The sequence below is a fragment of the Varanus komodoensis genome, unplaced genomic scaffold (genome assembly GCF_004798865.1).
Source record: "Varanus komodoensis strain SLA01 unplaced genomic scaffold, ASM479886v1 scaffold55, whole genome shotgun sequence".
Taxonomy (NCBI): domain Eukaryota; kingdom Metazoa; phylum Chordata; class Lepidosauria; order Squamata; family Varanidae; genus Varanus; species Varanus komodoensis.
The window spans coordinates 1,871,676-1,898,768 of record NW_025336157.1 but is presented as its reverse complement, the minus strand read 5'-3'; the positions used below and the strand labels follow the sequence as shown (position 1 = coordinate 1,898,768).

The 27,093-nt window shown below is 49.7% G+C and overlaps 1 protein-coding gene across 2 annotated transcripts in view; it reads left to right on the top strand.

Annotated features, from left to right (window-relative positions):
• CADM3 (cell adhesion molecule 3) overlaps positions 1 to 27,093 on the top strand; it is a 91,261-nt gene that overhangs the window by 49,641 nt on the left and 14,527 nt on the right. The gene's annotated exons all lie outside the window — the stretch shown is intronic.

Here is a 27,093-nt window from a genome sequence, read left to right as displayed (position 1 = left end):
CATGTGCCCCCTCCTTTTGCCTTGGCAGAGAGTGGGGGAGAGCTCTTCAGTTCCCAGAGCTGGATCCGCTCCACTGCTGAGGTTTCCTGCCTACCTTCTTCAGCCCCCTGTTAGCCTGGTCCCCCTAGATTTGGGCACGGCTGGAGACTGGCTAGCTTCGGAGGCAAGCCGCCTCCCCGTCACTGCGGTGACCCCATTCTGTCAAGGGCCAGTGGGTTACCGCCGGGGAGCGCTTTTAATTAAATCTAGCTGGCAGTGGGTAGCGGGAGCTTCAGTGTTCCCATCTGTTAGTTAAAGCTGTCAGCCTCGCGAGTCGCTCGAGGGCGAACGGCGGATTTGGGTCATGCCTGGGGGCTGCAGGCAGTGGAGAACGGCAGTGGGGCACCGATCGGAGGCCGCTTCCTGATAGGCAGGGGCCATGCCTGAAAGCTCCTCATGTGGAAGGAGCAAGGGGGAGACGCTGGCATTCGAGCGGATGCAGAATCATCTTGCAGACTGTTCCTCCATTGCAAATGTGAGCGTCAAGGATGCTCTGGATCCTTCAGCATTTCACCAGCACTGAGCAGAAAGGGAGAAAGGAACCAGCTGTGCAGACAGCTCCCTCCAAACTGAGCGGAGCAGTCCCCGGTCTGGGGTCTTTTGGGGTGGGCATGGAGGATATCAGTATGAACAGGGGACGAGGAATTGTCCAGATCTTTGATTGGCCCCAACCCTAACCCTAACGGGCTGGCACTGCTTATCCAGACTGGAAGCACTGCTCTTCTATGCCTGGGTTTCCTTTACCCCAGGGTGACATGGCCGATCTGTGTGTCATGCCACTCCAGAAGCATCCTTGCCATGGGATCCTTGCTTGGCTGGGCTTAGGCAGGGCAAAAAAACTTGGAACCCACTCCAATGACTTCAGAGTTCTCCAGGGTCTGACCACAGCTCAGCCTCTTCCGAGTGACAGGAATCTGCGGCCTCAGGCACCATTTCCCTGCTCCTTGGAATCGCAAGCAAATTTAGTTGTTCAGAAACGTGCAAGTTGCTAGGATATACGCTCGTATCTAGACAGACAAACCAATGTTTGTGCAATCCTGCTCTCCCTTCAGCCTGCACAGTGTAACTCTCAGGAAAAAACGTTTATGAGAGAAAGTTACAAAGACTGAAGCGGCATGTTTTTGTACTTTCCAAAGAAGGGGGGAACCTGGGCAGCTGACAGAATGAAATGCATGCAGGATGCATGCAGAGATAAAATAAAACACACAGATTCCTAGCTGAATCATTTAGGGAATGAGGAAACCGAGTAGGTGGGCTGGCAGATGAAGTGGCAGCACAGGATGATGGGCAGTGGTGTGCACGGCTGTGAACAGCCATGAAAACTGGAAGTGGAAAGGGGGTGTTTTCCTGCCTCTACCCCCCAAAATCACACCTGGTGAACATTCAGCTGAGCCGGGTATTTTATATTTGTTTTAGACATCTGCTAATATTTGCTTTGCTAGTTTTCCAGTTGCAGTTTTGTCTGTTTCTATCCCTCTTGATCCTCTGGGCTCAGATCGGCTTACTGGAAATTTCCACCCCCTAAGTGTTAATATTTCCATCCCCCTTGGGTCTTGCCCTGCAAGAAAATCAAATGGTATGGGGGATAAAAGAGGGCAAATGAAATAACAGTGACTTTGTGAAGGTGAAACCTATTTAAAAATGAGAAGTGACAGCTGTAAACTGCTCCTAAACAAGCCATCGAGAAGTCCATCCTAGGGACCGTACCTTTCTGCAGGTTGCAGTAAATTCTGTAAGCAGGTGTTTAAAGGCTGAGCAGAGCTGACATGCAATTGTCACGCCAAGCTTTGACAGCTAACATGCAATGGTATTTCCTAACAGGCACGGAATAGTTTTTGACATTTTACGGCTAATGCTTGCTGAACTTAAAACCATCCAGGAATGTCAGAAAATATGGAGCGCTGGGGAAATGGGGGAAGGCAAGAATGACTCCAAATGGATATAGTTTCCATTTATGTTTCTGTATGGCCTGAAGGGCTTGATCCGGCCTCATCTTGGAAGCTAAGCAGGGTCAGGCCTGGTCAGAATCTAGCTGGGTGACTTGAGTGTATGATTCTGTATTTACTGTTGCAAAGCACCCAGAGAGCTTCAGCTTTAGAAATGTAAGCAATCATAACAATTTTGGATTCACTGTCCTGCATTCAAGGCTGGGATTAAAACAATAGTTTCAGGTGGCATTCGTAGAAATGTTTGTTTCCAACTCAGCTCCGCTTTATGCTCAGCACACTCCAGGGGTGGTTCGAGTTTTAAATGAATGGATGCCCCCTTTGTTTCTGAATGTCTTGTGAATGTTTTGTGTGGCTGTTGTTGTTTTAAGCATTTCCTGCATCAACTACCATTGGGGCTGGTTTGTACGGAAAGGTGCTTCTAGGTACCACAATTTATGGAGGCTGTAGATAAAGTGGGGATGTTTCAGAGGAGGGCACCAAAGTTGGTCAGAGGGTATGTAATACCTTTCAGGAAAGATGGGATGTTCAGCCTGGAGAAGAGAAAATAGAATTGACGGATGACACGTAGAAAATAGAATTGATGGATGACACGTAGAAAATAGAATTGACGGGCGATGCCAAACGGCTGTCACACAGAAGAGGCGGAAGTCTGGTTTGTTGCTGTGTTTGCTGTGAAGAACAGGATGGAACTGGAGAGTTTAGACTAGATGTGGGTAGATTTTGGTTGAACAGTAGCACAGACGTTTTGAAGGTAAGAGCTGTTTGATCCCAGAACCAGGTATGCAGAGGGCTGGTGGTGTTTTAAGCAAGTGTTGCCGGTGCTCCTTTGAACGCCATGATTTTATAACAGGGAAGGGCGACCTGGTGCCCAACAGGTTTGGGTGATAATATCTAATCCTTGATCATTGTCATGTTGGCTGAGGCTGATGGGATTTATAGTTTGCAATGGGCGAACCTCTTAATTTTGCCTCCTCGTACATTCAAATGTTAGAATTTATACAGGTATACGTTAATCATTGTGCATGTAGCAATACACTCCCTACGGGGTCAATTTTGTGACCTCCATACAGTATTTAGGGGGCCATCAAATACTCCAGATTCCCAGATCCGGGGCTGGCGGCAGAGCTCCAACTGTGGAGTAGACATTCGCTCCCACTCCTTGCAGCCAGTAGGAGACAAACCTCAGAACTGCCTCTCCGAGGTTGGAAAGTCGACCTCGGAGAGGGCTTCAGGGGGGAGCTCATTGGGGTGGGGAGGGAAGGAGCCTGCAGGAGTCTAAGCCTGACCTTGTGCTGTGTTCTTCTCCCCCCTTGGAAGTGCCCTACTTGGATGGTCAAACATGGCCCTCCAGCAAAAAAGGCAGCGTGGCATATTGGGGAGGAAAGGAGCACCCCACTTCTCACATCCTTTACTGGTTGCCCATAAGCCGCCACACTGGGAGGTTCAAGGAATCTCAGTTCAGGGGCATCACAGTTGGATTATGCCCTAGAGAGCTCACATGTCACATTATGAGAATCCGAGCTTAAAAAAGCAGTATTCCAGCTGCAGCAACAAAGTGCATGGCCCAGAGTCATGATGAATGATTATGAATGCATTTATTTATTTATTCCTAAAGTCTCACGCTTATCCCCTGAGTATGAGAGACACTTGCAAACACTGCTAAATTCTTATTAAAAACAAATGAAATTTGCGCCCATGGGCACTGGATGAATCCAATAGGTCCAACTCTTTCTAGCATGGAGGAGATCAGACAGCCATTAAAAATGGAAGAACTTGTCAGAAAGAGGGCCTGAACATGTGGCAGTCTTAATTCAGCAGACAGGAAGTGAAAGGGCAAATATGTTGCTTGAACAAAAGAGAAAAAAGCAATTCTCAGGTACCTGGCGGGGAAAAAAGTGCCTGATACGATTTAGAAAACAATGTTTTTTCGTCTTAGGGAACTTTATCTGTACATCTGTTCAAACCCATCCATATATGAAACTAATCTTATCAGCCAGGGAGTTTATTGTCACAAATTCATTTTACTTGTATATGCAAGTACTTCTGCGTGATTGAAGGCATTTGGAAAATTGATTTCTCAAATGCACCTTCAGAATGTTTTTCTCTTCTGTTCAGGAAGCCAAATTCAGCCTTAGAAACATAGCAGAGATTCAAACCAGAGACTGAAGAGTCAAACATTCAAAACCTAGATGGGTACATCGGTGTTCACTCTGGCTTCTGCAGTAGATTTTTAAAAATGTCTCAAATGATTTCTGTCCTGATTATGGAGATCGTTGCAAATGCCGGTAAACAGCATTTACTGCAACGTCTCCCAGGATGGGTCTCTGTGCCCCGTCGGACCGGCTGTCCATCCTTAGGGCCACACACCCAACAGATGAGAGACTTTCCTGGGTGCAAACCTTGCACCGTTGCAGTGTGGCCTGGAGCGTTCCCGGTGGTTTCTCACAGTTGTGCGTTGCAGGGACAAAGCAGGGTGTGTGGATGCACTGATTCCTCGCTGCTGGTCCCTACCTTTGCATTAATATTCTGTGCAAATGGCAGGCCTCTTCTTTTGGGCATTTCTGAGGTGGCTGCTCAGGAACAGGCCTTGCTGTGTAATACGGAACTTTCCATGCAGGCAAAGGAAGCGAGATGAGTCTGTCCAGTCCGAAAGAAACAGAAATGTACTGGGGAACCCCGCTCAGAATGAAAGCGGGTGCAATGCAGAGGCGCTTTGCTGATCCGTTCAGCCTGGATCAGGGCTGGTGGTTTTTATCTCTCTCCAAAGGTCGAATCCCTTTCTAAAGCCATTCAAGTTAGTGGCTATCAGAGAATCTCCTGGTGCTCAATTCCACCATTTCCCGGTGGGCTTTTGATCTCGGTATGATCCAGCTTAGCAAATTTGCTGGTGTTTGTACAGGGTGTGAGAAAACGTGTTTGACCCCGGATGCGCAAGGCACGCGTCTCTTCCTTGTTCGTCCCAGAATTGCTCAGTTCCCGCCTCCAGCTCCACACTCACGCCCTCGAAGCAAGCGGATTTGCAGACACGGCTTGCAAATCTTTCTGCATGCCACCCGCACGGGATCCCCGGGAACAACTCTTCCCTGGCCCCCAGTGAAGATGCATCCGTGCTCTCACAGTATCTTCTGATACACACTGCTAGCATATCTTAGCACCTTTGAAATCTAGGATGAACACTTTAGCAAAATGCAACTTCAGACAGGTTGCAAATGCCTGTGCAGAGCAAAAAGGTTACCTGAAGGAGCGCTTGCGTCCATATCTGCCCGCCCGCCCCTTGAGATCTGCGGGAGAGGCCCTTCTCCGGGAACCCTCCGTGAAGGATATTAGGAGGGTGAGTACCCGGAGGAGGGCCTTCTCTGTGTTGGCGCCCAGTCTTTGGAATACGCTCCCCAGAGAGGTCCGCCTGGCGCCGTCGTTATTTGCTTTTCGGCACCAGGCCAAGACCTTTTTATTCAAACGTCATTTTAATTGCTAACTGGTTTTTATTTAATGGTTTATATTTGTCGAGAAACTCCGAATTTTTAATATCATCCTATGCCTGATGGTTTGTTCTATGTGAGCCGCCCCGAGGCTTCGGCGATGGGCGTGGCACAGAAATGTTATAAATAAATACATAAATAAATAGCCCTCACCTTTTTCGCTTCCCCCTACAAAAGCAACAGGGAAGATAAATGGCGGTTTTAAGGAGTCAGTGGTGGGTATCAACCGCTCTTTCCAAATCTGGGTTTCCAGCTGGGACCGTTGCTCTAGCGGTTCTCAAATTATGGTGGTTCTTCCCATGTCCAAGGTTTCTTTGAGAGTGCTTGGCCGGGGCTCAGGCGATCGGGGTTCAAGTCCCTACTCGGTTCCGAGGCTAATCGGCGTAAACGAGCATTTGAAAGCCTTTCAGGAGTATAAATCAGGAGATGGTTTAAGAGTAAAATAACAAAATCCTGCTTTTCCTTGTCACCAGCCTAAGAGCCCAAAGGAAGCTGAAATGGATGTAGAAACCGAGGAGCTCCGTGGCATTTGGACGGTTTCTGTCGGCGGCCCAAGGGCTTATAATGAATTCATGGTGGGCCGAGGGAGTTACCAGTCGTGCCGCGAACTGGCCTTGGGACAATCAACAAACCGGGTGGGGAAGTGACAGATGGCATCCTGTGAGGGGGGTGTGTGTGTGTGTCAGAGAGCGAGCGAGCGAGCGAGCGAATGCATGCGCTGGCCATTGAAATTGTTGTTATACTGCATTTTCCGTTCTCCAGTGAGAAGAGTACGTATGTATGTATGTATGTATTTATTTATTTGGAGAACTTATATGCCGGCCCATTCGCATAAGCCTCGGGGCGGCTTCCAAACGATAAATAAATACAATTGATACAATTGCATAAAATATTGGAGACATCCTGGCAAAAAAAGGTTAAAAATCAATAAATGAAGTCAACAATTAAAATAACGTTTGAATAAAAAGGTCTTGGCCTGGCGCTGAAAAGCAAATAACGACGGCGCCAGGCGGACCTCTCTGGGGAGCGCATTCCACAGTCTTGGGTGCCACCACAGAGAAGGCCTTCCTCCGGGTGCTCACCCTCCTAATATCTTTCACGGAGGATTCCCGGAGGAGGGCCTCTCCCGCTGATCTCAAGGGGCAGGCGGGCATATATGGACGTAAGCGCTCCTTCAGGTAACCAGGTCCCAAGCCGTTAAGTATGGCAAGTGGGACGGGTGTCCCCTTCTTTTTCTTCTCGTTCTCATTCCTCTCCCATTAGGGCGTCTCCTCGCCTAGACTGGCTTTGGATGGGTGCCTTGCCGTTGTCAGAAAATGTATCACGGGGGTGTTCTGTTGCTTTCCACATCACAGCGCTCAGCCTGACTTCCAAAAATCCCGTGAGATGCTGGGTGTTCTTCAGCTGGAGATACACCAGAAGAAAACACTCACTGTGGCCGGGGTTGATGGAAACTGTCGTCCAATAAGCTGGTGGCACCGGACTGGGAGCTCACGTGGCCAATGCGTATGTATCCACAGCAGCCGGGAATTTTGGGGCTCCCCTGGGGGTTTTTGGTTCCGGGAGCCGTGGCAACGAACCCCTCCACTGCGAAATGTGCCTCCACACCCCGGCGGTCTCTAGGTATTTTAGCCTTGCATACCCCACTTTGCCCAAGTGGTCAAAGGAGTAACCACTGATCTGGTCCCACCTGCTACCCAAACCTTCTTCCCAGCCGCTGGGAGCTGCAGCGTCTCCGTGACAGGTGCCACACCTGGTCTCCTTACAAAATAGCGTTGGCACCGAATGTCACGCTGAGTTTCAGAGGGTGCCAGGCCTGCTCTGTTTTCTCATCCACTCCCTGATGGAATCTCATTTTGAAGTGATGTGCAAGAACATTGTTTCACCCGCCCGAGTGTGCAATCGCACTGATGCGCATCAGCACCCTTGTGCATTAACGCAAGTGCAAATTTGCATAAATCCTTCCCGGCTGATGTGTTGCAGATGCAGGAAGATCCAAAAATCCAGTCCATGAGGGACTTACCCAGCACCCAGCTTGGGCATCAGCTGTGCTGGGGGAATTCCAGAGAGAGGGCTGAGAATAGATTGACCTATATTTGCGGATGGCAAGCCTGGGGAATAAAGAGGACAGATTAAGGTCAGGGTTTGGCATTCTTCCTCTGTGCGCACGCGTGCAAGGCACTTTGTCTCGCCACGCTTATCTGGACAATCGGTAGAATGCAAGTCCCTTCGCACCCACACAGCAACCGTCATTTCAGACTTTTTCGCCAGACTGCGGCACGAATGCCAGAGAATTCCATTCAGATAAAAAAGCAGATTGGACACAAATGCGGTTCTTCTTCAACCAAGCTACTCTGCATAAATATTATATTTTCATTTTTATAAATAAAAGAGAGAAAAAACACAAGAAAAAGTAGCATGAAAAAGAAAGAAAAAGATACCAAGGGGCCTCACACAAAAATAACATATAGCACTAAATGCAACAAGTTACACAAAAAGTCAATAATTATGATTATTTCTGTCAATTTTACTACCATTTTTACTTAATAATACTTGGCTATTATAAAGAAAAGATAGTTTAATATGGGTATCAAGTAACTAGTAATTCACTTTATAACATATCCACAAACCCTCCAGCAATAAGTAATTGATTTTTCTTTCTTTCCCAGATAACGCAAAATCATAATAAAAAGATTCATAAATCAATTATATTAAATTGATCATTGTATACATAATACTTAATCATAACATACTTTTACGCTTCTCTGTATTTTGAGATGCCCTTCGCAAGAGCATGTATCCAAAAATGTATATGGTAGGGACAGGGATGGATATAAAAGAATATTTATTTGGGATGTAAAAAATGGACCATTTAGCAGAATTATGACTGAGCACACGTGAAACGGACACTGATGCAGGACAAGATGTGGATATTCATCCCTCTGAGCCAGAAGAAGCTACTTTGTTTGATCGGACGGTGGTTGGTCCATCAGGCCCAACATTATTATGAATTTTGCCTGACATCTCCTTTTTCTGCCAAAGAGTCCGAGACAGACTTGCCCATTGATTTCTCTTGGAAGAAGCAACATTCTGCTTAAAGCTCACATTGCCTTCGATGGATGGCCACTGACATTAAAAGGGCCAAGGGATATGTCCACTTAACCGGAGACTGAGAAGCGCAACCGTCTTGGCCCACCGGAGTCGGAACGGAAGTGGCCAGGCCTTGTTCTGAAGGGGTGCTTGGGAAACCGCCTCCTGGTGGGGCCACCCCACACTTCTGGGTCCCAGAGAAGTTTCCCGGCGGGGTCCCAACCGCGGCACTGCGTCAGTACCAGATGGAGCAGCTTTGTCAGCTTAGATCTGGAGGTTTTGCTGTCCCCACCCCAGGGAGAGCCGGTGGGTACCCCGACGCTTCCCCGGGACTGCAGGGCTCCCCCTTCTCAGCCTCACAGAAGTGCTCCCCAAAAACCTCACGGAAACCACGTGGGAGCTGAGCTGCACATGGGACCCCTGAAGTTTCCCGCATCCCCGGTGGGAGAAGGAGCTTTCCAGAAACCTGAGCTGAGCGGGCTGTCGATTCCCCCACGGATTCTCCAACCTTTTGCCGCAACAACACCTCCTCCCGTGAGAAGCTCCCTCTCCTAGCAGCTCCTCCGAGTGGCATCCCAGGTGCTCACAGCTTGCTGCCCTCTTTCCTTCGGATTGAACGTCGCTCGGTCGTAGCCGCCTGCTGCTGGACCCGCCTTGAGCTCCCGGATCGCCTGGCAACACCGCCCGGGGACCGGCCTTGGTGTCCTGAGCATTCCTCCTGTTTCTCTTTCCAGTAGTTCAAGGTAACAGGCTTCTAAAAGATCGTCTTTCATGCAATCAGGCGGGCTTTGCAATGCAGAGCTGTGTGATTTATTTCCCCGTACCGTCTACCTTTCCGCAGAACGTCTCTAGAGGATTTACAGCATCGCCAGCAGCTCCAGGACGCGATCCCTCTGATAGGTGGAGTTAGCTCTCGCCCATGTCAGGAGTCCGTGCCAAGGAGTCGCAGGCATGTCCTGTGTGCAGGCATGCTGCCCACCATCTTCTTTGGGCAGGCCCGAGATCTCCTTGCCTGCTTGGGAATCTGCATATTTCACCCCCACTCTGCGTCCTGACCAGTAATGCACTGAAAGGAGTTTCACAGTCGCCTCTCCTCCGCTTCGCTGCCGCCGGTGACCATGCATCTGTGTTTCCTCCGCAACGCGATTCTCTCCACTTCCCAATGGGGAAGAGCGCGGCTGAGCAGGGCCAGGCGGGTGAGTTTTCTCCTTGATCCTCCCACTCGTTCCCTTGGAAGGAGCACGTGAACGGGCAGAGGCAGAAAGAAGGCGGTGAAGCAGAGCCCGGAAGCCCCAAGGACGGGCAGTTTCTCACCGTCCGAGCAGGTGCCAAACCACACTGACCCCCGGCGGCCCTCGAAATCACCGCTTAAAACCAGGTGACCGAGCCACAGGCCAAAAGCGCTGCAGCAGAACAGGGGATTCCCGTGTGTCGCTCCTGATGGATTTTGTGTCCCTTTGCAACCTGATGACTGGAAGTGGACCAAGTGGACCAATTTATTTACTTATTTTTTCAGGGTCATTAGTCCCTAAGACAGACCGCGGTTTGCAAATTTGCTCGACTGCAAATGAACTTTGCATCAGCACGTGCCTGAAGGCTCGGCCACTTCGGCGTGATTTGGGTCCGGCGTGCTTGCAAACGGACTGACAGCAATCAGCTGGTTCTGCCCGAATCCATGATAGACTCACGTGGTTTCTGGATGCTTGGTGAGGCAAATGTCACTTGTGGTTTCCAAAATGTGCACATTTCCTTGAGGTGGAAGTCCTCAAACTTGCTCAGGTCACACCACACCAAGCGTGGGGCTCAGGCAGCAGAATCCAGAGGAGAAATCATGAACATCTGTCAGAGTTCTCCCCCCACACACTCACCCCGATTTTCAATCCTCACACATCCTAAGGTCTGAATAAGAAAAGCTGGGGGCTACGTCATCTTCCCCCCTTCCACAGTGAAGCTCTTTCCCAGGCTTTGGGAGCCAAAGGGGAGAATTTAGCTGAGAATAAGGTTATGATTTTAAAAAGAAAAACGACTGCAGCATTAAAGATTCACAAGGAAGAATGGAGGGTAGAAATATTACAACGCCTTTATGCAAATCAGCACGCTGCCCATATCCAAGCCTCGGCACCTGCCATGCCCAGCTTCAAAAAAGAAGACGAAAGAAACTAATTGACAAACTGGGGTGAGTTTGGAGCTTGGCAGTGCGATAGATTAAAGCGTCTGGAAGAAACACCCGGACAATCATATGATTTACTATTTCAGTAACGGCTTTCAGAGCAGTGCTGAAACAAACAGGATTTTTCTCTGCATGCTTTATTCTTCTTATTTCAGATTCGAGGAATCCGATTTGCCTCTTTCCTCTGCTTATTCATACCGATGGTATGGCACATCATGTCCAGCCTCCAAAAGGCAGATCTGATTTCCCCCACTTCTCCCCGAATCGGCAAGGAGAGGACTTCAGAATATTTGCAGTGATGTGGCTTCCAAATTCGCCCCTCCACCTCTCTAAATGTAACAGTTGTGCAATGCCTGGTCTTCTTTCCAAACTCTGAAGTTCCGTAGCAGTTCTCGCGTTTGCTTTGTGCGTGCAAGGTTTGACCCCATTTGTGTGTTTTTGTGCAGAGAGCCGTCCAAGCTCAGCTTTGCGTACCACCCGTGTGCGCTTTGCTGCGCATCATAGTTCATGTGTGACTTTTGCGCCCTGGAGATGATACAAAACACATTTGCTTTTTATCTGCTTCAGTTCGTTCACCAGCTGCCACTGTTCCTGGACTGGGAGATACAAAGCCGGGGCTTGGGAGCATCTCTTGGCCCAAGGACTAAGCTCAGTTTTGGGAAAACTGTTGGAGGCCACATTTCTGTGATGGGGACTAAGACAACGGGTGTGGAGGCAAAACACAACCCCACTGGCATACCCCAATGTTGTGGGCCGGTCCCCTCCATCAGGTTTTAAAACTGAAGACCATCCTCTGAATTCACAGTCCTTTCATTTGGACTTTACAGATAACCAAACAGCTTGAGCTCTCAATAGCCTTTTACCAAGGCTGGAAAAAGAGGCCTCTGCCCATGTAAAGAGTGGAATCCAACCTGGAAACTTTCCCACAATCTTTGCCTTTAAGTAACATTTTCTGCTCTGCCATCAGTTAGGACCCCAAGGGTGTGGAAGAGGCTCCCACGGGAGGTTGTTGAGGCCCCATTGGTGCATGTGTTCAAGGATAGGCTGGACGTCCACATGGTGGGCATGTCATGAGCGGAGCCGGCTGGAGCTGGGGGTCAGACTAGATGGCCCAGGAGACCCCTTCTGACTTGCTCTGCTTCTATGTTTCTGTGTCAGGGTGACTTTCCCCACTTGAGGGCAAGATGGTGGAAATGGCAAAGCCCCTCCAACTGAGCTGCCCCTGCATGGGGTCAAGGGCTGGGACCCCAACCCTAACCTGTTAACTGGAGAAGTGCAAGAGAGCCAGGAGAAGCAGGTGTGGCCCGTGAAGCTTGCTCAGTGACCCTGGGTGTTGCTCCCTCTCAACCTAGCCTACCTCACAGGGCTGTTGTTCTGGGGCTAAAATGGAGCTACAGAAAATCTCGTCCTTGGCAGAACCGACTGGGGAAGTTAGTGCAAACTGGGAACGTTGTGGAAGTCAAATGCCAGCCCGTGCCTGGGAATTGATGGATATTTTCAATGGACGTGTGTTGCTGAGCATATTTTGGAGTTCACACATGCATTCTTATCCATCCCTCCTCCTCTTGGCCCTAGCCAAGATAGCCAAAAGATGGGATCCAAAAAGAGGAACACCCAGCGATGCCACACAATCCCCCCTGTGCTGTTTATAATTGCTCCGATTGAGCAAGATTCTAATCAAGGAATTAATTGTGGGGCCAAAAGTGCCTAAGAGAGAATGAATGCAGTTCCCGATTTAATCACAGGTGCTTTGTTTGTTTTTGTTTTATTAAAAAGTGCATTCTTCTTTGGATGTGACTGACAACCAATTTCTCCGAAAGGTCATTTGGAGCTTGTAACATTGACTTTCTCCAAGACTCTTCCCACCTCCCCAAAGGCAAAATGATTTGTCTGCATTAATTAGCAAAGGAAAACTGTCATCTTAGATGCCATCACCCTATAGCGAGATTGTCATTAGCTATAGTCATCAGTTAATGAATTAATTTGGAAAAACAGAGATGGTTAATAGATGGTGTGTGTGGGAGAGACAGCGTGTGATGGGAATTTTGTTGATGGACTGACAGCCAGAAGGTGAAGTTTGCGCCTTGTTTTGGAAGAAAGCGATTGCTTCGGATGGTTCTGCAACACTGTCAGGATTTGCAATTTAACACGGTTTGAAGCTGCAGTCAGCAGAACCCAGGGCAGATTTGAGAATCTGCTTCAGAATTCTGCTAGACCAATGGCTTGTGAAGCCAAATGCATCTGAAGACCTGAAAAAAGATCAGCCGGTTCCTAACGTTCAAATAGTCAGCTATTTTTAAGGCTTGTGTTCAGCTTCTTTGAATTTATAGTTTTATAGCTCCTACTTCCATGTCTTTGTGGTATTTCTGTTTGTGTTTTTCCTCCTTTGGTGAGAAGGCCCTGGTTTTATTTCATGATTTTAAGGTGCTTTGAAGAACTATAAGAAAGACATTATTATTATAAAAGCATCCGCCGTTATTAACTTGATGGGTTGAAGAAAATGTCTACACGGCACATGGGAAAACAGCAGTACGAGTTTGCATTAAATGTCATCTATAGAACATGCTCGTCACATGCCTGCAGGCAAGAGCTGATAGCAGCTTAATATAACCTCCATATTCAGGAGCAGTCCAGCTCAAAGAACAGGAGGAAGATGGGGTCACCATCACTCATCTATGACCTGCTTATCTCAGCTTCCCAGATACAGTCTGTGTGGTCACATTTAAATTCTTGTTCACTTTCCGCTGGAACACAAGAGTTTGAGATGTTCTTAAGTCTGTTTCATCCCTTCGAAGTTCCCTGCAGTGTCATTCATTCTCAGGTGGTGCTTACCTTTAGAAGGATGTGTGAACAACAATAGTTTTTGCATAGCCTGAAGTGCCTGATCCTGCCTAATCTTGGAAGCTAAGCAGGGTCAGGCCTGGTTGATATCTGGGTGGGTGACTTAATGTTGTGAAGTGTCCAGAGAGTTTTGGCTACAGGCAGTAGAGAAATGTAATTAATAATAACAACTCCATGTAGGTTAGGTCTATCAAAGCCATTCCAAGCTCGGTATGTGTGAAAATGTTCCTTCCATTCGGGTCTGACAAGAATGTACCAAAATCTGCAAGGTTTTTCACGTTCAGGACAATCATTCCAAGATGGGAAATCTAAATTGGGATGCTGGGAAATTTTGTTCAGGCCACATTTTAAGTGAATTGCCATAATTTGCAGTTCCTAGACTAATATCTAGATCGCAATGTACTTATCTTCTGGGCTCTGTGCTTTTCTTCATTTTGCGACACAGTTTGCAGCTGAAATGATGATCCCTTTAGATTCAAATAGGAGTGCACAAAAATACCAATTTTAGGGGGAAGAGTGTACCGTTTAAGCACAAACACTTGTGCAGTTTAAACCAGTGCTGCAAAAATGAGATGGAATGGACTTGTGACTGAAATGATGCAAAACTGACACAGGCTGGAAAGAGACCAATTTGTCCATCGCACTTTTCCGATGGACTTTGCAGAGGCTTCTGGCAGGCCATGATGTGTGAGCCAACTCAGCTCACCGAATTTCTCCCATTTCCAACCCAAAGCTCATTCGAATTCATTTCAGAATGGGAGCTTTCTTTTCCCTTGTGAAAATCCATGCAAATATCATCTGTGTGTTTTTTCTGAATGGTGCGCAGCTGTTCAGCACATCTTGGAACGCTTCCCGTTCTTCTCCAATTGAGTAAGGTGTATCTTTTCCCAGTTTTCAAAAATATGCACTTTTCGGGTGCGGTTTGGAAACGTTAACATGCTGTCAGATGCATTGATTTGGTGCGTTAAGCACAATGCATGCTTGGAAATCTAGGAACTTTAATCACAGATTATCTCTGAGCCTGTATGTGGTTCCCAAGCTGCAAACTAGGAAAATCCTGATGAGGAAGAAAACAAAAGGAGTTTCTCATTCTTTGCCACTTTGTGGGCGCCAGATGGCAGGACGAAATGGTCCTTTGACCTGATGTAGCAGGAACTCTTCTGGGGTCCTTATATTGCAAAGGGAGCAAACGTTGCCTTCTTGGGATATCTCCTCGCTCTTTCCCAGCCCTGATCCTCAGAATCTAAGTGTATCCCTGCAAGGTGACTCTTAGGAGAAATGTGGTCTGGCTCCCTCTTTTACAGACTCTTCACCTGCTTGCAACGGGACTTCTAGAAGATGCATAAAATTATTATGTTTTATTTATTTGAAACTTTTCTAGACTGTCCCATTACCGAAGTCTCGGGATGGTTTAACAATACAAAATGTAAAAATGAAACACAGCGTCCTAAAAATTCAACTAACAGTAAAACCCCAATTAAAACAGTCAGGTCTTAGGTCATCGGGAAAATAAAAAGGGTTTGGCCTGGTGCTGGAAAGAATAAAGTGACAGCACCAGGCGAACCTCTCTGGGGAGTGTATTCCACAATTGGGGTGCCACTGCAGAGAAGGCCCTTCTCCGGGTAGTCACCCTCCTAATCTCCTTCAGTGGGGGCACCCGGAGAAGGGCGTCCGCTCCAGACCTTAAGGGGCAGGCAGGCGCATATGGAAGGAGACGCTCCTTAGGTAAGCCTTTAAACAAAAAATTAAGTCTTCTCACCCCCAGAATTGGGCCTTCTAGTGTGCAGTTGAGGATTTCTGGGGTGTGTGAGGCAATGGGGTATCAGGGTAGGAGACACAGTTCCTTCCTCAGCACTGCCATCATGAGGCTTTATCTCGCTGCTAGGACAACATCCTTCTGTCGCCCAGATAGGACGGCATTGCAGCCAGCAAGCTCCATTGGAGCTCTCCAAGGTCCTACTTTCTTCCACCTTGATCCTGCGACCAGCTCCCCCAAGAAGCTCAGGGCACCACAGAACGGGATAAGTGGGACCAAGGCCTCTTTCCTCCGCCCGTCCCCAGGCCTGCCTCTGTTCTCCCTGGTTTCGCATTTCAGGACTCGGCTCCACTCCTCCCCGAGCGAAGCGCATCCACGGCAGCTCACAGCGTGTGCGGGAAGGGCCCTGTTTGGCTCCCAGCCTTCGGGGACGGCATATGGAACGCCGCCAACACGCTCGGCTCATATTCCTTGTCGGGGGCAGCTGTTATCTCCCACAAGCAGGCCCTTGGCGGCCCCCCCCCTCAGGCGGGACTCCATTCCAGGCCTTGCTGGCATCTGCCGCCAAACGCTTTGTGATCTCCTTTCCAGCGCTGCGATGGTATTTCGAGGCTCGTGCTTGGCCTCCGGTGCTGGGGGAGACACACTGCGTTCACAAACCCTCCGCCGGGCTCTCTGCAGACAGCTACAAACAGGAGAAGAGGGGAAATGGCACTGGCAGGTTTGCAAGCGCTCTGCGTTCAGCGTGGTGGAGGATCCCAGGGCAAGGGGAAAAAACCCCACTCTAGCCAGAGCTGCCCGGAGAGCCAGACTCAGGGAAGACATACAGATGCTGAAATAAGCTTTCTGAATAAATAAAAAATGAAAGCTAATTTGCTGATCTGTTACCGTAAACAGCTCCGTTTATGTACACAGTCATTTGCAAAGAACAGATATGGCAGGTCCTTACCCCGCGGGGGTGCAGTCTGAGGATACGGCCAAACAATCACGTGATCCCCCTTTCCCCCGGTTTGAGAAACCGGCATGACTCTCATTTTCTTGTTGGCGGTCAGACCCTTGCGGTGGAATATCCTGGCCGGGCTGGTGTCTTTGCCAGCTCCTTTGGCTGCCAGCCCCACCCACACGGGGGAATGTGGCCTTGGGGGCTCTCGGTTGCCCAGGGCATCGACCCCGGGCTCGTCTTAGGCCCGATTTAGGCACCGTTGCTGCTCCCTGACCACAAACGGATGAGTTGTGCACTCACAGGGGAGCTGCGATCATGGGGGAGATTTGCACACGTGCCCCCAAATTTGTGCCTCTGGATTTGCACACGGTGATGCTCGTGCGTCGTTCGGTACCTCCCCTGTTGTGCATCGCGGCTCGTGGACACGGATAGACTGAGAGAAGGAAGATGAAGGGGACACGAGAGAGCGGTCTGCAAATTATCTGAAGGACGGTTGGGCAGAGGAGGGAGCAGAGGTCTCTGTTGTTCCATGTGGCAGAGGAGTTAGGCGACACGGCATTTCCCAGTGACGAGGGCGGTTTGACCATCCAACCGGGCCCTTCAAGGTGTGGATGGAGGTCTTTTTGGATGGAGGTCTTTTAGCAGCGGCTGGACCGCTTGCCTGTCACTGAGGCTGCGGCTACAGCCTTCCCGCTCTGATCCGGGGACAGGAAGCGATGTCCTTGAAGCTCCCTTCCACCTCTGGAGCTTCACAGCTTTACTGTCAAGAGCAAGGGAGGTGTCAGAGATGTGTATTCCGTTGCACAGGAGGGATGTCGCAGGGAGGCTGGCTTGGCTCAAGGCCCTGGGATGCAACAGGAAGCAGGAACATTGTCTCAAGGCTGGCTCAGCCGCCACGCCGGACTGTTCCGGAGCGGTTCGAGGGGACGGCCAGTGGGAGGGACTGTGAGGAATGAGGAGCTCCCAAACACGGATCGAGCCCTCCTCTTGGAGATGGATGCCATGGCAAGGTGCCAGAAGGGGTGAAATTAGAAGCGCAGCGAGCAGAGATGGGCTTGCTCCCAGGGCAGCCCTCCCAGAATGGTGGGGCACACATGTGCTCCGAAGGAGAGTTTTCTGAAGCAGCCGCTCGACCGGGTTCCACAAACCACCTCCGTAGGCTCAGAGCCTCATCTTGATGCTTTGCATTTGGAAGCCATAAAGAGTGTTTTGCAGGAGAAAAGCCCCGAGGCTGGCATTCGTTCGAGAGAGGAAACGTGGCTCGCGGCATTTATCTTCCATGTCTCAATCAGGCTGAGGTTTCTTAAAGCAAGAAAGTCATGCCTTTTGCTGTGGCACTTTGGACTGTGGGAACCTTGACCACGGTCTTCGTTAAACCATGTCTTAATCAAGAGCAGAAGCTGGGAAACTTCTCCAGCACCAGCTCAGACTGTTTCAATGCTTCCATGGGTGGGAAGTCCACAGTCCAGCTAGCAGGAGCAGTCACATTCTTAATTTGGCCTGCCCCTCCTTGTGAGTTGCCAATTCTGCTCCCCACCCATCTTACAGCTTGAAATCGATGGAGCTGGGGTGATGCATGACTCCCAGCTCCTCTGATTCTCAAGGATGGTCCTTCTGGAACGTCCATCCCGTTCCGTCCCGTCCCGTCCCGTCCCGTCCCGTCCCGTCCCGTCCCGTCCCTTCCCTTCCCTTCCCATAAACATGGCTGAAAGCGAACTGGCTTCGGAAGTCTCCCCGGTGCTGCTTGTCCTCCACCCTACCCAGATGGATACGCCCTTGGCCACGGCACGTGTCTCTATTTGGACGTGATGGCATGCGTCTGTCTTCGAGCAGACAGCTTTTGTTTGATCTGACCATGGTTGGGTGCTCTACGTTGCTATAGCAAAGAATTGCAGAGGGACAAAGCTCGTTTGCTATTGTTTCAGCCCATCACCCTCTGGGACGGCTCATGCTGCCGGGGAAAAAGCTCCGTGGGCATTGTTCCTCTTCTGTTGTTCACATGTGATTTATTTCCCTTGCTCTTTCTGCCCTTCCCTTTCTCCCTCTGGGGGTTCTACCTCCCCTTCAACTGTCCCCAGCTGGATTGATCTACTCTTCCCTTCGCTCATCAATTGTGGCTTCTTCGCCCCCATCACCCCCCCCCCATTCTCATTCCACCTCTTCCCTCTCTCCTGTTTGGCGCCTGTCCCTCCCGTACCTTGACAGCATCGTTATAAATCTCCCCACCCCATCAGCAAGAACTCGTTTTTCATCTGGCCTCCAATTTGTAGAGCTTATTTGAAAGTGTGACCCATTTTAAATGCTTCTGCAGGATTTATAGTGTAAATAAGGTCATTAATTATTATTATTTTTTCTCCCATATTTTATATAAAATATGCAGTTTTCGGCAGCAGCTCAGGCCGCCTGATTCTAAAAACTCTGTCTTGATGTAACAATTGAGTTACGGGAATGGGATAGGAGATCATTGCAGAGTAGATTATGGTTCTAAGATAGGGCAGAACACGGTTTTTGGGTAGGGCATGGTTCCAGGATTGAGTGGACTATGGTTCTAGAACAGAATACAGTTCTAGGATAGAATATAGTTCTAGAATAGCTTCCGGGATGGCTGGGACCAAACCTGTACATTCATTTGTTTTCTTCCACACACACACCAAACTTCTGCTGTGGATTCTGGTCCTTGATTCTGCGACACTGCGAGTATCACTGTGTGCCTCCAGGTGGCAGAACCTCAGGCGCAGAATCAGGGCCCGGCCATCCTGGGATCCCAGCGCAGCCAGCCAGTGTTTCCCAGAATCCCACCCGCTTCCCTGGGGCCTTCCGTGCTCCCACCCTAAATATTTGGGAAGTTGTGACTGGCGGGAATCGCTTTTGCCAGCCATCCACTGGTATCTTGGATCGTTTCAGCCCGGCTCCTTTTGCCTGTGACTCTGCCCAAGAATTTCTCCAAATGGAATTCAGCCACCTGGGGCCCAGCTCTCTGCATCTTCTACCTGCTCAGTGGCCTCATTTTACGTATCCAATATCCCTGTTTTTGCTGTTTTATGACTTCCTATCATCATGCCCTTCCTATGTGGCTTTTTGGCAGAAAGGCAGGACCTCGATAGGCACCAAAGTGATGAATAAAGAACCGAACCATCACAGAGATGTGATAATTATAGAGGAGGCCCCAGAAAGCCGTCGTTAGAGATGACAGAGCTGGGCTAGGTAGACCAGAGGTTAGGCTTGGTTTCGTGACTCCTGGTACATCCAGATGAGATGCTCAGAGCGCGTACTGCACGTTCAGACATCTTCTAAGCCCGTAAGGATGTATTCCCTTCCGTATGTATTGTTGTTGGTGGTGGTGGTCGCGAAGTCGCGTCCGACCCATTGCGACCCCATGGACAACATTCCTCCAGGCCTTCCTGTCCTCCACCATCCCCCGGAGTCCACTCAGGCTCACGCCGACTGCTTCAGTGACCCCATCCAGCCCCCTCATCCTCTGCCGCCCCCTTCTTCTTTTGCCATCTGTTGTTCCCAGCATCAGGCTCTTCTCCAGGGAGTCCTTCCTTCTCATGAGGTGGCCAAAGTATTTGAGCTTCATCTTCAGCATCTGGCTTCTAAAGAGCAGCCAGGGTTGATCTCCTCTAGGACTGACCGGTTTGATCGCCTTGCGGTCCAAGGGACTCGCAGGAATCTTCTCCAGCACCACAGTTCAAAGGCCTCAATCCTTCGGCGCTCGGCCTTCCTTATGGTCCAGCTTTCACAGCCACACATTGCAACTGGGAAAACCACAGCCTTGACTATACGCACTTTTGTTGGCAGGGTGATGTCTCTGCTTTTTAGTATGCTGTCTAGATTGGCCATAGCTTTCCTCCCAAGGAGGAAGCGTCTTTTTAATTTCTCAGCTGCAGTCCCCGTCTGTGATGGTCTTGGAGCCCAGGAAGATAAAATCTGTCATTACCTCCATTTCTTCCCCATCTGTTTGCCAGGAAGTGAGAGGACGGGATGCCATGATCTTAGTTTTCTTAATGTTGAGTTTTAAGCCAACTTTTGCACTCTCCTCCTTCACCCGCATCAAGAGGCTCTTTAGTTCCTCTTCACTTTCTGCCATTAGAGTGGATATGCAGGTATTTACCTATTCTGTTTCTGCACTGCTTGTTAGCCAAAATTCTCTGAACAGTTTACAGGACAGAAAGAACCAAACAAGCCTTTGCTGAAATCACAGATTCCCTCAACATCTTGTTCCCATGTCTGACCGCACTCTGATCTTGCATACTAGAAATGCGAATATTTCAGGCACATTTGAAAGGCAGAGCACGGTTTCCCTGTACAGTAAAGCGTGGGAACTCAAACAGAGGTGGGAAATGCCCTATTTTTAAAAGCGCACATGTAGTGCTCCTGGGTTCAGGGAAATGCAAGCTTTTTCTCGGGCAGGGGGGGGCCTTCCGCTTTCATTTATGGTTGTGAACAGGATACGTCCAAGCAGTTTGCAAAGATAAATGAATTCTGTCATCCCCAAAAATGAAAGAGTGGCTCCCCCCAGCTTTAGTCATACAAACCTGGAAAACATCCAAAATCACCTGATGAAAAAGAGAAAAAACGCCGAGCTGTTGATCTATCCATCTGCACAAAGAAAGAGAGAGTTACTCCAAGGAATAAAACTATCTTTTCCTTGCTCATCTTTGGCTGTCTATCTGCAGCCCACATCTATCTTCCCCACTTCTCTCACCTGAGTGGCTGTTGTTCTCCCATCTTCAGAAGAAGACGGGATATTTTTTCCGTTCCCTCCAACACACTGAATAGGCAGCGTGTCAATTTTATTGTCTTAATTAGGAGAAATATTGAAGCCTGTCAAGAAGGGTCGAATGAGCGGTGAGGAGGGAGCACTCCGAGCGAGGCAGCGCTCATTATGGGCATCCTGGCTGCCGAGGACGCGTTTTTTAACCTGCATGCGTGCTGGCAAAAAAAAGGCGAGTGGGGCAGAACAGAGGCGGTGCCCAGATGTGGGGAAGTCTGTGGACTTAGGGGGCTTTTGACAAACCAAGCCAGAGAGACCAGTGACGAACTCCTGGAGGCCCGAGGGACTGATGACCGCAGATGTGATGGGTCAGAACATGCAGCAGCATGGAGTCCCTCCATTCCAGCTTCTAGCCAGCCATGCCCTTTTCCAGAGGACTCCATTCCAACGCTGCCTCCTTTCCATATCCCCCCCAGATGGAGCAGCATTCCCCGATCACGGATGCTACCTGATTTCAATCCCAATCCCCATCCATTTGTTAGAAGAAAGCAGCAAGATCCTTCAAACACCTGATGGCTCCTCTCACATGCTCTTCTCTTTAATCACAAGTTCTTGTTTTGTCGCAGAGTTCTTTGCGATTTCTGACCCACTCTTAGCGAATTGGAATTGAAGCGAAATTCTCACTAGGGCTGGCTGAACGGACAGCGCAAATAGTTGCTTCTATTTGTAGCCCTTGTTGGGATTTCTCCTGAGAAGCAGAAGCTCCCAAATCTGGCAAGCAGGATAAGCCTTGCTCCTTCACTCCCCCTCCGTCTGGCAAAAACTGGCCAGGTCTTCCTTCGACCAAGCCTCCGGATTTTCCTTCATTTGCTCTCACTTGACCCAATTTCATAGCTGCACATTCTGCCCGGATTTCCATGTTTCTTCCCAGGCTCAAGTCAAGAAGATTGACGGCCAGCGGGCAAGGGACATCCGCAGACCATTTCAGGGGGGAATTTTTTCTTCCAAAGTCGGTGTACAGATCAAATCTTTTCCGTGGCGAGCAAAGGGCAGAGAGAAACGGTTGTTTCTGACAGCAGAAACGAGGCCACGGGTGGGTTCTGTTTGGACCTAGACTGACGAAAATATCGGGCTGCAGGGAATCTTTGGGCACAGAGCAAGTTCTAAGGGAGGCCTTTGAAAGAAGGACTTGGCTAGACTCAGTTTTGTGGCAGTGAATTCACATGGCCTGAATCCACCCGTGCAATGAAATGCAGCCATATTTGATGTTCCCGAGTTTTGCATTGAAGTTGTCCACATTACATTTCATTTCATTTCATTTTTAAAAGGCGGGCAAGTAGAGGCATGTGTATTAGGAGAAAGTGTGCAGGAAAGCATGTGCGGAGTAATGGAAAGGGGAGACCACAGTGTGTTGTATTCAGACAAGAAGCTCAGCAAAAGAAGCGTATGGCAGGCGAAACATCACCAAAATATGCAGAGAAGGATTAACGAGCCCGGAAATTTGGTGCATGGACTTTTGGCAAGGGTCTGTCCTGTCATTCGGGAACTCTGTGTGGGACCAGGCGCACGGTGCCCCCTCGGACATGCTCCAAACACCACCCTCTGCTGCACATTGGCAGTGGGGCGAGGCTTTTGGGGCGATGGGCGGTAGAATCAGGCCAGATGACACAGCCCCCCGCAAAAAGAATTATTTTATTATTTATTTATTTATTAAAACATTTTTATGCCGCCCCATTCGCCAAAGCCTCGGGGCGGCTTACAAGATGTAAGATATTACAAGATATTTCAAGATGTGGGAGAGTTTTGTGAATTCTGATAGAACTTGTCCACTAGTTTGGCCCACTTTGATTTCAAAACAACAACAAAAGTTGATCTCTCTCTCTCTCTCTCTCTCTCTCTCTCTCTCTCCTTCCTTCTCCTTCTCCTTCTCCTTCTCCTTCTCCTTCTCCTTCTCCTTCTCCTTCAACAAATTGCAATATTCTAAGCCACCTGCCTTTCCCAACATAAACTTGGCTCTAGTCTTCCATCAAGGCCTGTACGTTTCTGAGCTGGCAATGTAAGAGAAATCACAGAGAGAAAAGCATTTGACAGCGAGCTTATATTTGAACAGGACATTTTCCTGGCACGTTGGAAAAATGTGCCTTAATCAACCGGAGGGGAACGCATGTATTCCAAGGGGTGCGTGCAGTGGATGTTCAGAAAAACATGCCTGAAAATGGTCAAACAGTTTCAAGCAGCAAGGAATTTGCAATGTGATGTGGATCTGAGTCAGAATAAGGTTTGAGGTGGGATCTGGAGAACCCAAGTTTTGTTGCTGCACACCTCCACTAGGATTTGAAACATAGAAACAGAGTGAGTCAGAAGGGTCCTCCGGGGCCATCTAGTCTGACCCCCGGCTCCAGCCGGCTCCTTTCCTGGTTCTTTCCTGGTTCAGTCTGGTTGTGACTGAGGCTTTCCAGGTGCTGAGCAAAAGCACTTTGCCCGTGTGCAGTGGCCCACTCAAGACCACATGGAGCCTTGACGCTGGCACACGTTTGAGCGGATTTGCACCAGAGACGCGAAGCATCTGCACGTCCCACGAAGGCTTAAACTTTGAGACTGCCAGGAGGGAGCTGGAAAGCAATGAATGCCAACGTTAGAAACGTGCACAGATAACATTTCAAGATGGTTCCCCTCAAAGGGGATTTAGATTATCCTGCGAGATTATCCTTATTATTTAGAGCCACGTCCAAGTCTAAGATCTGCTGGTTTCACCCCAGCACATGGGTGCAACTGATATCCACCGTTTGAGTGGGGAGCAGAAAGGAGCAAGAATTTTAGTTTAAATTGCAAATCATCCAAGCTTGGAAGGCTGAATATGATCAGGAGTTCAGGTACCCTCAGAGCTTTGCTCTTCTAGAATTTGCCGTTGCATTCAAAAACCATGTGTTGATTTCACATAAAATCTGCAGGAAAGGTGCACATTTAAATGTATACTTTCTAACACACACCGAAAAAACAAACAAACACATTCTCATGATTTTGCCAAGGAAGGGGAACTCAGCCCTTGGAAAAATGCACTCAAGAATGTTAACCTGTCGCATGTTAACAGATTGCAAGTCAAAATGGAAGTGCGTCAAAGCAAACATACAAGCGACGTTTGAATTAATAGTATCAAGCTGGAACTTCTCTGCTTCTCCTACCCTTTGCAAAGTGGTGTTGATGTCATGCTTGTGAGAGGTTTAATGGGACGTCTGATCTTGTCAGGTGCCGGCTTAGCTCACATGGGCAAACTCAGAACAGAGCCTCCATGCTCGGGCCAGTCGAAGCAGAACCTGGGGAGGACGGGCGAGCCAAGCTTCTAGTCCTCACGTTCTGCTTGTGACCTTTCCGGAGACCGGCGGTTGGCCCGGCCTTTGCTTTCCCTTGCGAGCGAAGGGCTAGGAAGGAAGCCTTGGAGCACCCACGCCGGCACATTCCTTAGCTGCTTCGCCGCATCATATGAGAGGCGACGGGGTGTGATGTGCAGCAGATTGTGCAGCTCCGGGTGCTGAATCTCTGCCATCACACATGCTTTGTGGTGTGGGGGGACGCGTCGGAGACAAGAGGGTGCTTGTTTGACAGGGCATGTGTTTTCGTGCGTGTGCGTTTGCGCGCGTGTGTGTGTGGCGTTACCACCAGGGCTTAGGCGCCGAGCTGCAGCTTTTTGCAACGGTCACCCGGGGCGGGCAGAGCAGAGGAGGGGCGAAATGTGGGCCCAGGGCTGCTTTTACAGCTCACAGGAACGCTGGAATGTGCTTGGCAGAGATGTGCACGCAGCGGGGAAACAACAGAGGGCCATGTTCTGAGACCTGGGGAGAACCCACGGCAGAGATCAGCGATGAAAACAGATGTAGAGCGTTTTGCTGGCGCTGAGCAAAGTTCCAGTAGAACCCTGTGTGTGTGTGTGTGTGTGTGTGTGTGTTTCAAATCCTGCCGTGGGACAGCGCTTCCTTGCTGGGGTCATGAGGGCCAGGAACAGAGGAAGGCTATCTGTATACCGGGCTTCGCAGCCTGGTCCTGGAGGTCAAAGTCAAGTAATGTTTCTAGTCCTTCAGACCATCGGAGAGGCGCTTGTGAGTGCTGGGCAAGCTGCAGCTAATGAAATCTCATGAGCTGGACAGACAAGGTGGCGCTTTTGGAGTTGAGAGAGTCCGCTGGGTGGCAGAAGGGGCGGGGCCAGGCCCAGAGAGGGGCGGGGCCTGTCGGGCTCCAGCCTTTTGGTTTGCTTCTCTGGCCTGTGGTGCATGTCGAGCTTGTATGGCTTTGCTGTGGTGCAAAGCAGCTGAAAAGCCGTGGCTCAGGGAACGAGCACATGCTGTGCGTGGAAACAGTGCCTGGCTCAGATTCCCATTTTCTCCATGTGGGTCCGGAATTCTGAAATCTTGCAGAGCCTCGGCTGCTGCCAGTCAGTGTTGGCAATGCTGGGGTAGATGGCCCAGTGACATGACTTGGTCGAAGGCTGCTTCTGATGCTCCCGCAGACCAGGAAAATGACTGCAAGAAAAATCCCAGATCACTTTCCACACGTGTGAGAAATGCCCATGAAAGATGCACACTTTTGAACGATGCACATGATGCATTTGATAGGAGACTGGGGCGTTCTTTCCAAAGGCCACACGATGGTGGCATCGTTTGGAAAAAAGAAGCATGGAAATATGCCCCGATCTCCATGGGAGAAGAAAAAGAAAACAAAGTTTGGAATCTGATGCAGGTTTGAGTCTGAACAGGTTTGGGGTGGGATTTGGAGATCTTTGATGATTTCTCTAAGCTCTAGAGAATTCTCGCAAGCATGGCAGGTGTTCGAATGGGATGTTCCTGGAGAAAGAGCTCACGTGTATCAGGATGTGAAATGATGCACGGTGGTTTATGGCATCAATTCACCTCAGCCCCTCCGCCACCCGCGTGTGGGTTACGCAGTTTGAACACGTGCATTCAGTGAAAAGCTACGCCTGCATTTCCCTCGAATAAAATATCCCAAGCTCTGCTTTGCCTGTGAGGCTGAGCGTCACGGGGCCCCGGTGGCCCCCTGTGGAGCGGGTCCTTCCAAGGGCTTGGGGAAAAGGTGTTTCCCAGGAATGGGGCAGAGACAGCGCCACAGAGAGCTCCGAGCAGGGGAAGCCGGCTACCCCCTGCCTGCGTGTCACTCCAACAAGGAGCGGATTACAACCGAGCCTTAAGTAGGGGTTTGGCTTCAACGGTCCCACCTGCGCACTCATTAAGGGCTTTTCTTTTAAAGAGGTCTTGTCGGCTTTAGCTGGCTCAGATTGGGGGACAGGCAGCTGGCGGGGGCGTGTTCTAGTCAAGGATTAAGCCGGAAGCTGGTGCTTTCTGCAACTGAGTTATTTGTGCAATGGACTCCGGAGACTCCTCTTGCGAGCCTGATGCGCTCAGTGCTCCGGTCTGTAGCATCCTGGCTCGAGGACCCCTGATCTTGGCAACTAGCCCCGGAGCCCCAAAGCAAGCCAAGCCGCTGCTCTTCCTTCTTCCTGGATTGGCTGGAACCGTCACGCCTGGCTGTGGGGTGGGACTTTTGGGGGAGCAGAAGCCCAGATGCAGTGCGAACAAACCCGCGTGGGCGATTCGCGTGATTTCTGCAACAGGCAGAATTTCCCGAGCGCGGAATGTGTGCTTTCAACATGCAGCCTCAGCTAATGCCACCCCTTCCGGGCCATCCATGTTCACTGCCCCATTTTGGGGTGGGAGAGGTTGGTGTGAAGCCATACCATTTGGGGGAATTTGGGGAGGATACGAGGAGGTCCCTTTTGCAGGGTGCCGTGGCGCTCAGAGATGGTGCACGTGAAGACCAGAGAAGCATTTCTGTCACGTGGGGTCCCTTCGCTATCGCTTTTGGTCTTGTTGCTATTTTAAAATGGCTACTGGCCACCAAAAGGAGCAGTGAGTGAGAGGTGGGCTTGATCTGCCCCCCCATCAAATCCCCACCGTGAAAATTGGCCTCCCTTTTTCCTCCCCTCCCCCAGAACTTCTTCTGGGCAGTACTGGAACCTCTTCCAATCTCAGGGCCAAATTTTATTTTGGAGAAATTTTGGGGTGCATTCCAGTGCTGAGTGGAGCTGAAGGCCAAATGGGGC